The 14647-nt window shown below is 44.3% G+C and overlaps 1 non-coding gene across 1 annotated transcript; it reads left to right on the top strand.

Annotated features, from left to right (window-relative positions):
• The first annotated feature begins 1408 nt into the window (after positions 1-1408).
• On the top strand, positions 1409-1482 carry TRNAV-AAC (transfer RNA valine (anticodon AAC)). The gene has a single exon. It is a non-coding gene; the product is annotated as a tRNA-Val (tRNA).
• The last annotated feature ends 13165 nt before the right edge of the window (positions 1483-14647 follow it).

The following is a 14647-nucleotide window of genomic DNA, read 5'->3' as shown; positions in this document are numbered from 1 at the left end:
GGCCAAGTCATACACAACTTTGACTCCACTCTTGAAATGGTATTGGTTCCAAGTGGGTGTGTGGGGGGTCGGGGAGCCAGGAAATGGTTAACAGTTTGATAAAGTAAAGAAAAAAAAATCGTCTACTGGTTGTGACTTCCCAATAATGAGAAGTCAACACAATTAGACAGGCACTAAATTTTTGTGCAGAATGCCAGCTGTCACTCTTCTTGACTATCTCAGATCAAAGAACTGTATTTTATCTCCTAAGTTATTAGACATGATGGGACCATTAAGTGGAGATATTGTCATAAGAAATCTCAGAACATAAGAAATATGTTGCTTGCTTTGAAAATAAACATCTCACCTTTGCATCTTTTTCTCTGTGAAAAGCTGAGAGAGATCAAACTATTAACTTGGGTCTTTCCAACATGCTCGCATCCTGTCATCTCCTCCCCCAATCAGATCTGGGATTTTAGCTGCAGCCCTTCTCCCTCTTGTTCCAGAATGTCTGTATACGTTGGAACCACAGTGCTGGGAAGCTAGGCAGAGACGCCTGTTAGCTGTAACCCATCCCTGCTTTCACCAGTCATAACAAAACTTGCCACTATTCCAAAGCTGTTTGCTTTGAAAGGAGCTCATCCTCTGATGTCTTTCCAAGTGTTTATCTTTAGCCTTTCTTCATCTCTAACCTGGATCTGAAAGAGCTCACTCTTCTCTTTATTTCGACGAGTAATGAGGTTGCTTGTCTGGACTGAGGATGGGGTTTGAGTTGGTCATGCTGTTTGCTTATGTTTACCAATGGCAAAGGAGCTGAAGGTCCAGGATGGACAGAGAGGTCACGTTCAAAAGGGGATACTTCCCAAGGGTGGGCAGTGCTAAGGGATGGTGAAGTACCCCAAGTTCAGCAATAGCAGGGAGCCATTACTATTCTTGATGGGAAGAGGTCAGGAGAAGGGGAGGTTACTGGAATTTGATTGGCGTGCCGTCTGTAAGAGCTGTGGCCACGGAGAGAAGAGGCAGCCTCTGCCAAACCACAGTGAGGCAGGCAGTAATGTCCCATCCCTTTCCCTCCTGCCCCCTACTCTCCCCCAGTCTTCTGCTGGTGTTCTCCATTGGCTGAACCCAACCAGAAGCGAGAGGGTAAGTGGATGTGGTCTGTAGCGCTCAGCCTCCTGGGGCATGGAGCAGAGTGGCACAGAGTGAGAGTGGGGAGTAAATGGAGGCTATGCAGACACACCGGGCCATGCCCACTGCAGAGGTTTGGACACACCCAGACAACAAAGAGTTGGGGTGGAGACCCTGCAAAAGCTTCATTGTAGGGTAAGGCTTGGGAACCTGAGAGAATTTAACATCAAGTGTTTGGCATAATAAGTGAGACTACACCAGGAAGGTAAGCATAGGGACTAATAAAACTCATCCCAGGGGTGGCCGGTTAGCTCAGGTGGTTACAGTGTGGTGCTAACAACACCAAGGTTGCGGGTTCGATCCCTGCATGGGCCACTGTGAGCTGCACCCTCCTAAGAAAGACACAAAAAAAGAAAACTAACTCATTCCATTGTGTGTCCCCGGGAGCAAAGGGCTATGTCCTTGAATTCCAAGAGCCTAATGCCTCACTGAATTCTGTGTCACTCAAGGGTCGAACAGCCTTGCCGTGGGGAAACCACCTCGCCAATTGAACACACAAGAGGAGTGTTCACCTCACTTCACACGGGTGATGACGGGGGCTTCCAGCTTTCTAGCTCCATGGTTCTTAGATGGTGGCTTGAGCTATAGGCAGGCCCAGAAGCACCTGAAGTGCTTCTCTGTGCAGGTGTGAAGCCCTGGGTGGGCTCTGGTCTATCTAAGTGAGACAGAAGCAATGTCCAGGTCTGTGACGTGGACACATGTAAGCCCCTGTGGGAATCCAGAACTGCTCGGAACTTCAAAAGCCTGGATTTCTTGAATCAAGAAAGAGTTTGGTTCTTAACGCACTTGTTCTCACAGGCCAGTGAAGCCTGCGACTTTCCTCATCCTGGGGTGACTTTCAAGGTAGGGATTCTGGCCCCATTTTAAAAAGTGAGGCTTCAGTTCACAGCAGGCAGCCTGGGCATGGACTCCCCCTCTTCAGGCCCTTCCCTCGTTCCCTCTGCTTCCAGGACACCAGCCTCCTTGCTCTGCTAGAACTCGCCAAGCTCATCCCTGCTCCGGCAACTTTGTGCCTGCCCTTCCCTCTGCCTGGAATGTTCTTCCCCCAAGATACCCACATCAGTCATTCTTTCACCTCCTTTTGATCTTTGTTAAATGTCACCTCTTCAGAGAGCCCTTCTCTGAGCATATGACCTGAAATACCCCCATCCCACTCAGCTTTTCTATCTCCTTACCCTACTTTAGCTTTATTCCAAGCTCAATTGTCTTGTTTTTGTTTTGTTCACTCATTTGTTAACTGCCTGCCCATGGAGGCAAGATTTTATCTCATTCTTAGAACAAGTGCTTAAGTTCCTAAAAATCACACAAGGATCATTTTTTTTATTGAGGTGAAATTCGTATAACATAAAATTAACCGTTTCTAAATGTAGCATTCAGTATAGTCACAATGTTGTGCAATCATCACCTTTGTCTAGTTCCGAAACATTTTTATCACCCCAAAAGGAAACCCCAGACTCATTAAGCAGTTGTTCCTCATTCCCTCCTTTCTTCAGCACCTGGCAATCACCAATCTGCTTTTGGTCTCTGTGGATTTGCCAATTGTGGACATTTCATACACATGGAATCATATAATATGTGGATTTTTGTGTCTGGCTTCTTTCATTTAGCATGATTTTTGAGGTTCATCTACATTGTAGCGTGTATCAGTATCTCAGTGCTTTTTATGGCTGAATAATATTCCATTGTATGGATATATCACATTTGGTTTATCCATTTGCCGGTCGATGGACATTTGGATTATTTCCATCTTTCTACTATCATGGATAATGCTGATAACATTCATGCACGAGTATTTGCTTAAATACCTGTTTTCAATTATTTTGGTTGTATACCAAAATAATTGGTGGAGAATTGCTAGGTCTTATGGTAATTCTATATTTACATATAGGGGCTTTTAATAAATATCTGTGGAATGAATGAACAAGTGAGTGAATGAAAGAAAGAATGAATGAATGAAAAATCCAGCTTTTAAATTCCCAGACTCCCTCTTTTCTGCCATACTATCTCCCTGAGGAAGGAAGGGACTGAATGATCCTTGGTATCTGAGATCTAATCTATCGCAGGACAGCGCCAAGCACTGACTGGCACATAGTAGGTGCTCAATAAAAAACTGCAACATATATAAGTAATGCCGTGGTGACCATTTTTACATATTTATTTTGTCTACGTCGTTGATTGTTAATGTCAGATAGATTATGAGAAAGGAAATAACTATATCAAAAAGCATTTACTTTAATTTAAAGTCTTTTGACACATACACCAAATTGCTTGCTGAAAAAGGCTGAAAATTTTTCATTACCAGTCTTGAGAATGTTTGGGCTCATTTAGATGGTTCTAACTAGTGGCCTGTTGTCTTCTATTCGAGGAGATTTTCTTCTGGAATTATCCCTACCATCATTGTTAGGTAGGTAAATGGTAGCTGGGATGATTATTATTGTCGCTTTGTTTCTCCCATCTCTGGGTCTCAGTTTCCCCTCCTGTATGATGCACCCGAGCCATGTGTGCTTCTTGCAGTTGATGGTCTTCTTTCTCTTGAACCTTGGTCCCCACTTGAGCCCAGGATATACCCCAACCCGTTGGAATCGCTATATTTAGAGGCCTCAGGAATGCAGCCTGCTGGAAACGAGGCTAAATTAGTTCTTCCAAAGAAAATGCCCATTTGGAAAATGACTTTCCATGTCTGTGCTTGCCTGTCTAGGGAGACATGTCAGAATGTGTTGTGTTTGGTGACAAATGAAAGCTGAGTGGTTTATTACTGCTATTAGTGATTATTTGTATGTGGCCGTAAGTATACACAGCACCTTACAATGCTCAGAGAAAACTGAAACAGAGGACAATGTTTCCGTCCTCAAGGGACATCCTGCCTTGGCTGATGGTGAGAATGGGTGACCATTGGAACTGGATGGACTGGCACAAACCGAGACTGTCTGAACGACAGGGGAGAATGAGTTGGGAGAGGGAGCAAAAATGGATTTATCAAGTGCTTCTATGTGTGCAGCGTTTAACAGACATGATCTCATTTAATCTGCTAAAGAATTCTAGGATTTAGGGATTTTTATCTCCATTTTCAAGTGGGGACTGGAGTCGAGACTGGATGCTCTTTCTCCCACATTTTCTTAACAGTTTCCAACTGTGTGGAAGGTGAGGACACACCGTGGATATGTATCAACTGGGTGACGATTGCAGGAGACAGTAGAATGAGCAGCAGGGCGACTAGGAGGAAGGGTCTGGAGTTTCTTTTGTTCATGGATTCTGTGCTTTTTGCACTAGAATCCTGCCTGACTTGGGAGTTGGGGTAAGCACATGGTCTTCGGAATCAAGCAGAGCTGGGTTCAAGATCTCGAAGGAGGCTGGGATGAGTCCCTTTTCTTTCTGAGCCTCAGTTTTCTCCTCTGTAAAATGGGGACAAAAACCACTTCCCACCTAGTGGTTCATGTAAGGATTTAAATGAAACAATGTATATACAGCGCCTGGTGAATGGAAGATGACAATTACTGATCTATCACCAGAAAGAGATGAGGAAGGACAAGGGGTGGGGAGGTGTGATGGGTGCTGTTATCCAGAAGTCACTTAATATCTTGGTGCCTCAGTTTCCTCATCTGTGAAAGGGAAATGATCACGTGTCTTGCTCACAGGGTGAGTGGGAGGACTAAATTAGTTAATACAAATAACACACATGAACAGTGCCTGGTACAGGGTAAGCTCTCAGTACATCTCTGTTACTGTTATCTTATCCTTCTCGACTTTGGGTTGGATTAGGCGGCCCTGGCTCCTGGACTTCAGTGTTTTCTGTCTTACCTCTGGGCTCTGGGCACATGGGGGTCTGGTCTGATGACTGGATCACCCATTCCTGAGGGAAGAGCTGTGTTAAGAATCTGCTCTGCCAGGGTGGGGAGTGGGGCATGAACAAACTGGGAGTTATCATGGAAGAGCAGAAGAACCCTGAATTTGGGGTTTCCCTATAGCTGGGAGGATGGTGACCTAACTTCATTGAGATACTGTGAGTTTGAACTCTGATTTTATATATGTCTCCATTGTAGGTACATGTTAAGTAGTATTATTTATTGATTTATATTAATGTTCACCCAGAGGAGCTAAGGAGTGAGCACACGTTGTTCCCTGTGTGACATCTCCCCACCCCCTGCTATTTTCTTTTCCAATTAGATAAGTGTGTATGTGCAGTATATGCCATGGTGTTGACTGGGTCCTTGCCTCCTACAGCTCATCTCAAATAGTAAGTCAGGTACCATTTACTTTTCAGGCTCCATGCAAGCTTTCCCTCAGACAGAAGAGGAACCCAAAGACTTTCTTTGGTGTCTTGATGACATCTGAAACCAAACGCATCGGCCCATTCCCCCTCAGCACTGTTTAGCTAGGTAATTTCTCCTCTTAATTGGGGTGTCAGTCTAAAGCTCACTTTTTCTAGGAGACGCCACTGGTGGCCCCTGCCAGATGTCAGGTCCCCCCTGATACCCTGGACTTCTCCATCATCCAAGTCATCATGACTTGCAATTATTTGTCATGTAATTGAGTATCACTCCCTCTACTAGATTGCCAACTCCATGAGGGCAGGGGCTTGTCTCTTTTCACTTCCACGTCCCCCAACAACAATTGCATAGCAATCAGTAAGCCTTCAACAGAAACACATTGAATGAGGACACGGATAGAAAAGCATGCATTCTGAGGGCAATAACTTAAAGTGAATGAACATACATATTAAAAAACTTGTCTTTCTTCATGCGCAAGCAGAGGAGATGAGAGAGTAGAGCTTTGGAAAACCACATTGAGCTCAGCCTTTGGGACAAAACCAAGAAGAGGGATAATTATTTGTTATTTTTCTCATCCACTTCTTGTTGCCAGAGGTGCTGAAGGCAGGTGAAGGGAGGGCTTTGCTGGGCCCACAAGAGAAGCTCAGGGTCTCTCTGCTGGAGGCCAGGCCTCTTCCCGCCAGGTCTCTACCTCTGTCAGGGGTTTCGTCCATTCTTTCATGTCTGCCTCCCTCCCCAGCCCCCAGCCCTTTCCCCCTACTTGAAAATCTCCTCTGTCTACCTTTGTTTTCTGGAAAGTGCGTCATCCCAGGAAGGCCCAGTGTCCTGTCTCCATTCGGGGGCTGGACTTGCCAGCAGACCTCATCCAGGCTTCTGCCCCCCACCCGAGACCCAGCATGGCCTTGATTTGTTTCCTCGGAAGCTATGTTTCCTGGGCTGGGTGGGATCCGCGACAGTTCCCACCAAACTCCCAAGCTGACTGCAGACATTTGTGCTGTCAACAGAATTGCAGAAAATGCAATTCGTGTTGTTAATGAGCAGCTTGTTTGGGTAAACAAACCAGGTGAGGTGAAAAAAGTGATGCTCTCCAGTAGGAAACACAAGTGAGCATTAGCCAGATGGAGAGCCGTGCTTCCACACACTTCCTCTCCGGCGAGGCTCTGGGTGGCTGGAAGGGACATTGTCTGTACTGCCTGGGAGCGAGTCTGCACACCTCCTGCCTGGCCTGGCTTTCCTCCGGAGGCACCTGGTACCCGTACCACTCTGAGCCTGGCACTGTGCAAGGTGAGTGCTACGAAACCCACTTTATAGCTGGGGAAACTGAGGCTCTGAGATGAGGAAGACTTGTCCAAAATCAGGATGGTGAATTTGAACCTGGGTTAACCTGCCTCTTCAAATTTATGGTCTCCCCACTACCCACACAGATCTCGTTGCTCTCATCCCTGCCTCCCCAGCCCCTGTGAGTCTAATGGAAGCATCTGTAGCTGCCACTCACTACCTTCTCCCTCAGACTGTGAGGCTGAGGAAAGTTTAACTTCCCACAGTGGGGATTCCCTGTCTATTCAGGATAACATGGCTCTCTGAAAGTCGTGCCGGTAGATTTTCACCAGCTTCCCCATGACAACAAAGGTTGTGTGTGTGTGTGTGCGTGCGTGCGTACGCACATGCACACACATGTGCTCATGCACGCATGACTGTGTACATTCACCAATCCATTCCAAGAGGAACTGGCTTGTCTCTAGAATATCAATAATTTAGCGGTATTCACAGTCCTCTCATCATAAACTGACAGCATTCTCTTTTTTGTTAGCCTCAGATCATTCAGGAAAACACACACGTGCGCGCGCACATGGATATGGCTATATTTTACAAACGTGAATGATTTGGGTGATGGCAATGGCTAAATCTGTCCCCCATACAGACACGGCCAGGAAGAGGGAGGTTCAGGTTGCAGCCTCGAGTCTACATATGTTCCTGGCTCTCTTTCTACATTGCTCAAGAAAAAAAAACAACCCACATTACATTCATATGTTGTAATGCCATGAGTTATTTTCCCCTTAGCATTCAAGGGTAAAGAGTCCATTAAGCTGTCATCAGCCACATTACCAGCAGGAGAATTTGGGGCAGACAGTTTGGCTTTAGCTGCCCCGAGCACACGCCTGCTGCCCCAGGATGAACGCTCTGTGGTGTCCGCGTGTGCGCGTTGCCCTAGAAGCAGAAATCAATTACTCTGACTGCTATTTAGGAGATGATCTGGTTGGGGAGATTTGCTGTGAATGCATCCACCATTCATTACTGAGCTCTTTATATGTAGAGTGTCTTCTCTTACTACGGGAAAACTGAGGCTTGGGGAGAGAAGGAAACTGTTACAGAACCAGAGTATGGTACATGCTGGGGTTTGATCCATCTTTCCCCTGGTTCCAGCCCCTGGGTGCTTAATCACTCGGTTATCCTGCCTCTCCTGCAAATGGCGGTGGTTTCTTCCCTTCACGTGCCCTATGTCATGGTAGCTCCCAGCTTTTGAGGGGCAACATATTACATGTAAGGCCCCATGGGTTATCTCATTTAATCTTCATCACAACTCTGTAAGGCAAGTGCTTCTTTGAGCTGACATAAGAGGAGACTGACCTTGGGAAACAGGAAGGGACTTACCCAAAGTCACCCAGCTCAAATGTGGTGGGGTGCTGTGAATGAAGGGACTTTGTTTTCCACTCTGCTATGTTGCCATCCAGCTAGGGACACAAGCCCGGAAGCACAGGGGCTTCCACAGGCAGCTGCGTTTTTTGAATTTACAGGAGTTTTCATTGAGCAGCTCAGCTTTTTCTTTCGTGTAGGTGGAAGGCTTTCCTTTGAATGAACCAATTATGTTCAAAAAGCAAAACATAATGTATGCATATTAGCTAATGAGGATGTTATTCAGGATATTTTTAGCCAAGCAGAGAGAGAGAGAGAGAGAGAGAGAGAGAGAGAGAGAGAGAGAGAGAGAGAGAATGAGAGAATGGAGCTTGGTAGAAATTGTTCTGAAAGAACAGGCAGCTTGGGAATCAGACAGCCCTTTAGCACAACTCTCAGCTCTTACTACTTTTGGCTGGGTGACTGTGGGCCAATCACCTCCCTTTTCGGAAATGTGTATCATAGAACAAACCTTTCAGGGGTGTTATAAAGACTGAAGATAATGTGAGTAAAGCATATGATCAGTGGTCTCCAAATGCCTATGATGATTATTCATTTATCTAATATTTATTATCGCTGGGTCCTCAGATTTTTATAGACATAATAATTTTATCCTCATCACCATCCCATGAAGCAAGTACCATTTTCCAGATGAGGAAATGAAGTAAGTAGTTTGCTTTAGCAGGGTTAGGATTCAACCCCAGGCAGACTGTGCCCTAACCACCACAATATGCTGCCTCTATTGTCCCTAAAGAGATTTGACTTTCACCACTGGAAGCAGAGCTCATAGGGGATTGAGTCATTATTTTTAGGAGGTAGAGTCTCCTTGGGAAACCTCAGTAAGCTACCTACAAGTTAAACACAACTCTGTCACTGAACTGGGTCAGAGGATCTACTTCCCAATGTCCTGGCCACTCTGACTGACCAGCAAAAGCTCTGCTCAGGCCAAGAGGTCAGAGAACTGGGGTCTTACTTTCTGCTAAGATGCTAAAGCAAGTCTGTCACTGTCACTCATTTGGTAGGCCTTGACATGTGAAGTGGGAGATATACTAGAATCGAAACTTTAGCATTCAATAAACTCACACCCAAAATACTAAAATGGTTATGTAAGGTATTGGCTTAGGAGAAAGAGTTGTTGAAATAAACAGGGAAAATAATATATGTAAATGCACATGGGAAAGAAAGTAATAAAGGAAAAGTAGCAAGAGAGTCCAAGAGTACAACGGGGCTGAGTTCTGCAAACTCTCCAGCTCACTTCCCAAAGGGCAGAGGCACATGGTGACCCTTTGCTACACGGATGAGAAGAACAAGGCCTGTGGCGTTTAGGCCTGAGTCTTGACTAAAAGATGGTCAAGCTGGTGGAAATGGAAGCAGCCCCAGGGCAGGGGGCGCTGGAAGTCCTGACAAGTAGAATTAATACCCAAGGTGGTTTGCAAAGAGCCAAGGTCAGGGCTGGGAAGACAATGCAAATACCAAATCCTAGAGGTGAGGCGAGTAGAAATATGGAAGAACAATGTGCAAGGTAGTAAGCTGGAGAACCCAGAGATCTGAGGACTAGGGGCAAGGAAGGGGCTTGGAAGCGAGTTCAAGAGCTCAGAGGTCCTTTTACAGGGTTCCCATTCTTTATTTCACTTCTTCTTCATGAAGTGTGTATTATCATCCTTTTATGAAAAATGGGGAAACTCTCAGAGAGTTTAACTAACTTTCTCCAAGTTTACTCCGGTAGCTTGGGTCTGTCTGATTCCAGAGCCCATTCTCTTAACTACTAACTATTGGCATAGAATGACTGCATTCCACTCTTAGGAGATCCACAGTGCACCTTGTTACATGAATGTCCATGGGAAGTTCAGTACAGAAACTTTTTAACTTGGTATGATTCGGCATATCCCAAACTTCTTTTTTTTTAATTTATTGGGGTGACAATTGTTAGTAAAATTACATAGATTTCAGGTATACAATTCTGTATTACATCATCTATAAATCCCATTGTGTGTTCACCACCCAGAGTCAGTTCTCCTTCCATCACCATATATTTGATCCCCCTTACCCTCATCTCCTACCCCCCACCCCCCTTACCTTCTGGTAACCACTAAACTATTGTCTGTGTCTATGAGTTTTTGTTTCTCATTTGTTTGTCTTGTTCTTTTGTTGTTTTTGGTTTATATACCACATATCAGTGAAATCATATGGTTCTCTGTTTTTTCTGTCTGACTTATTTCGCTTAGCATTATACTCTCAAGATCCATCCATGTTGTCACAAATGTTCCATCTTTTCTTACCACAGAATAGTATTCCATTGTGTATATATACCACAACTTCTTTATCCATTCATCTATCGAAGGACATTTTGGTTGTTTCCATGTCTTGGCCACTGTAAACAAAGCTGCAATGAACATTGGAGCACACGTGTCTTTATGTATAAATGTTTTCAGATTTTTTGGGTAGATACCCAGGAGAGGGATTGCTGGGTCATATGGTAATTCTATTTGTAATTTTTTGAGGAACCTCCACACTGCCTTCCATAGCGGCTGCACCAGTCTGCATTCCCACCAACAGTGTATGAGGGTTCCTTTTTCTCCACAGCCTCTCCAACACTTGTTACTATTTGCCAAACTTATTTCTTTACATATCTCCTCCTTTTGGGATTAGGTAGCTGCATCCCTAGTAATGAGCTGTGGATTCTTTCTGCAGACTATAACTCCAACACCCACGAGAATTAAAAATATATGTCCACACAAAAACTTGCACGTGAATGTTCATAGTGCTATTCATAATAGCCCCTAAGTGGAAACAACCCAAATATCCATCACCAACAAAATATGGATATACAAAATGTGGTCAATCCATAGAATAGAATAGAATATTCGGCAATAAAAAAGAATGAAGTACTGATAAGTGGCACAGCATGGATGAACTTTGAAAACATTATGCTAAGCGAAAGAAGCCAGACAGGAAGGCCACATTATTATATGATTCCACTTGTATGAAATATCTGGAACAGGCAAATCCATAGAGACAGAAAGTCGATTCGTGGTTGCCAGGAGTTGGGGGGAGAGCAGAAAAGGTGAGCGACTGCTAAGGGGTGTGAGGTTTCTTTTTGGGGTGATGAAGTATTCTGGAATTAGATAGTGGTGATAGTTGTACAACTTTGTGACTATACGAACAACCACTGAATTGTACATGTTAACATGGCAAATTTTATGGCATGTAAATTCATGTCAAATTAAAAAGAATATAAATATAATCAGAACTAAGTGTACTAGAAACAACAGACCACTGGCTCATTGGGCCTGCCATTTCATGCTGTATCATTACTGGGGTATCAAAGCTCCTTTGAGGTTGCTGTCCTCCCCGCCATAGACACAGCCCCCTAAATCCTAAGTAAAAAGACTAAACAGGTACGAGGGAGTGAGGGCAAGCTCGGAAACTGATGAGCACTGAGGTGTCTGTGCAGGTGGTATCGCACACACTGTTGGACTTTTTATCTGTTGGATTTGCTTAATTAGACTATTTTGACAACAGTCTCCAGAAGGCAAAGTTCCTAACTTCTCATCTCCGGAAGATATCAATTCCAACAATTGATTATGCCATGTACTTGGCAGACAGATCTCCTTTTACTTGAATAACATCAGATTCACCTAATTTGAAAGGAACTATAAAATAATAAACCACTGAATTATAGAATTTGTGACCTGAAAAGAACTGGAGCAAGACCATCTGGCCTGATTCTCTTACTTGGATATAGGAAAACTGAGGCCCAAATACAGTGGCTTGCACAAGGTCAGATAGCCAAGGATGGTTTGGCTGAGACTATTAGCTGTCTTGCAGTATCTGTCCTCCCCTTATTCTCTGGAAATGACTCCCGCCCTTGTCAGCTATGCACATGATTGTCTGAAATAAAGGCTATGTTTCCTACTGAGACATGGTTGTGCAACTAAATTCTGGCCAATGGAATGAAAGTGGAAGTGGTGTAAGCACTTTTTTTTTGTATTCCAGGGAAATACAAAAATTAGGGGTTGGGGTGGGGCATGATTTTCTTCCTTCCTGGTGGCTGGGTTGCAGATTAGATGGCTAGAGTTCAAGCAGCCATTTTGGATCATGAAGTGGAAGCAGCATTTGGAGAAGAGGGAGCAATAAGATAAAATTCTGGGTCACCAGCCTCAAAGACGTCACAGTCTGACAGGGTCAGAAGACAGGGATACAAGCTAATGCAGAAGAAACACCATCATAAGGCCAAATCAGCTGCCCTATCCTATTCCCATGCCTTCAAATCTTAGAGTATGCATTATGGAATTGTCATACCAGCTCTGGAATGTTCATCTCCACATTCTGTGAAAGAGAAATAAACTTCTATTTTTTTTCAGCCACTTTTATTTCGGTCTTCTATCATTTATAGTTGAACTGAACTCTAACTGATTCACAATGGAAACAATTATATTCTGGGTTGGGAACTCAGGTCTCTTTAATCCAAGTATAGGACTGTTTATTATGAAGATTAGTACTATTAAGAGTAAAAGCCAAACTCTGTGAAGTGTCTTGTGTATAATAGGTGCTGATAATTTTTGAGTACTTACTATATGCCAGTCACTGTTTAAGTACTTTATAAGTGTCATTAACTCATTTAATTCTCATGTCAGCTCAGTTAAGAGAGACCTATTACCATAATTTCCATTTGACAGATCGAACCTGAGGCACAGAGAGAGTGAATAACTTACCCAAGGACACATATTTAGTAAGAAGTAGGGCCGATATTTGAACCCAGGCAGTCTGGCTCCAGAGCCTACACTCTTAGTTCCTACATTATACTTTCTCTTATGATGTGAGCTCCTCCCCCTCTCATTCTGTATACCCATTTTACCAAGGAGGAAACTGAAACAGACAATTGTCTAATTATTTGCTTCAAGTCTCTCTGTTAGTCGGTGGTGCAGCTGGCATTACAAGCTAGACTCCTAACTCCCAGTTCAATGCTCTCTCCACAGACCACCCTGCAGTCTCAGAGGCCACCTGGACAGATATAGAACCCTCCACCCCACCTCCAGTCTTCCAGTCCACACACACACACACACACACACACACACACACACACGCCACCCAGCAGGCACTCAGACATTTTTGTGGCCAAGATGGCTACAACCTCCTTTGAAAAGTAGACAGTTTTGTCCTCCACCAAATAACTTTGTTTTATTTATAGACTCCTGCTCAGAGCTTTGAACTGGCTGCTCATTCCAGGGAAGATCTTGATAACAACTGTTCCTTGGAGAGGGTTCATAGGAAACAAGGTGAATAAACACCACAGAAGCTCTGCCTGTCTGGTAGAGCTTTGCTCCTGGGGGTATTTATAAGTTGGTGTTGGTGTCTGGGTGCAAAAGACTTTGAATTCAAAATGGTAGTTTGGAAGTTTTCATTTTTTTTTTTTAAATTCAAAAAAATTCAACTTTTGCCTTCAAACAACCTCAGGGGATAGGCAAAAGAGAGAAATTATCTTTATCCAGACTGTAACTCCCAAAAAAGGGATTCTTGCTTTCTTTGCTCCCTGCCTGACTGGGGCCTAGAACCAGTTACTGTGGGGACTGGCTGTGGGGTGGGAGGACATTGAATTTACAAGAGCTAAAATGGCAGAAGGGATGAAGGGCATTTCAGAATAGAAAATTGTTAGGGCGTGGGGGGAAAAGAAAGAAAAGAAAAGTCTAATTTTAAAAGAGAACCGTGAACCTGCAGTGTCTTCTGACTTATGGCCAAAGGTGCTATCTTAAAGCATGACTATGTAACATGTGTCTGGAATGATTCAGCCTGGATGAGAACTTCCACTCACCCGGTGCTAGTTATGTAACCGTGAGCAAATGCCTCAGTTTCCCTTCTGTGAAATGGGGGGTTAAATTCACAAGATTATTGTGAGGATGGGTGTTAACTATGCAGGGGAAATACAGTGCCTGGTTCAGGGAGGACACTCCTCCTTCACCCACTCATTGAACAGTAGTTAATGACAGGTGTCATTATTGCTTCCTTTGTGACTCCTCCAGACCTGGAGGGGATAATACTGGGTGCTCATGAAAGTGAGCCCCGAGGCGGAGCAGTGTAGGTGGCAGGTTGGTGATCTTTGCTCTCAAATATTTGCATTTGCATTAAGTTAATCTCTATCAGAAACTGTTATGGTGACATGGACTTTCTGTATTGGAGGCCCCAAAACGGCTGATAAAGGTGGGGCAGAGGTCCTTAATGGTCGGACAGAGAACCACTAAAAGGTTCCTATGAAGCCTCTGGGTGGCTTTCCTGTGGGTATGTGAGGTCTCCTTAAAGGTAGAACAGAAGGGGAAGGGGCCTCTACCCAGGACCGTGTTGGGGAAGTGGATGCTGTAATAGAGAAGAGGGTCTGTGACTCCCTTAAGGAACTTACTGGAAGGTATGGAATTTTCTAAGGGAAAACGTTTTTTTATATGTAGGCTTGAGTGGGAGACATATTTCTAGGCCAGAGCTGCTGGGTGGGAGAACTCCATAGGGGAGGAAAGGGTGACGGTTTCTTTATGTGAGCTCTGGGGTCT

Source organism: Rhinolophus sinicus, linkage group LG04 (assembly GCF_036562045.2).
Source record: "Rhinolophus sinicus isolate RSC01 linkage group LG04, ASM3656204v1, whole genome shotgun sequence".
NCBI classification, from domain to species: domain Eukaryota; kingdom Metazoa; phylum Chordata; class Mammalia; order Chiroptera; family Rhinolophidae; genus Rhinolophus; species Rhinolophus sinicus.
Note: the sequence above shows the minus strand (reverse complement) of the source record. Positions and strands in the feature narration are given on the sequence as shown.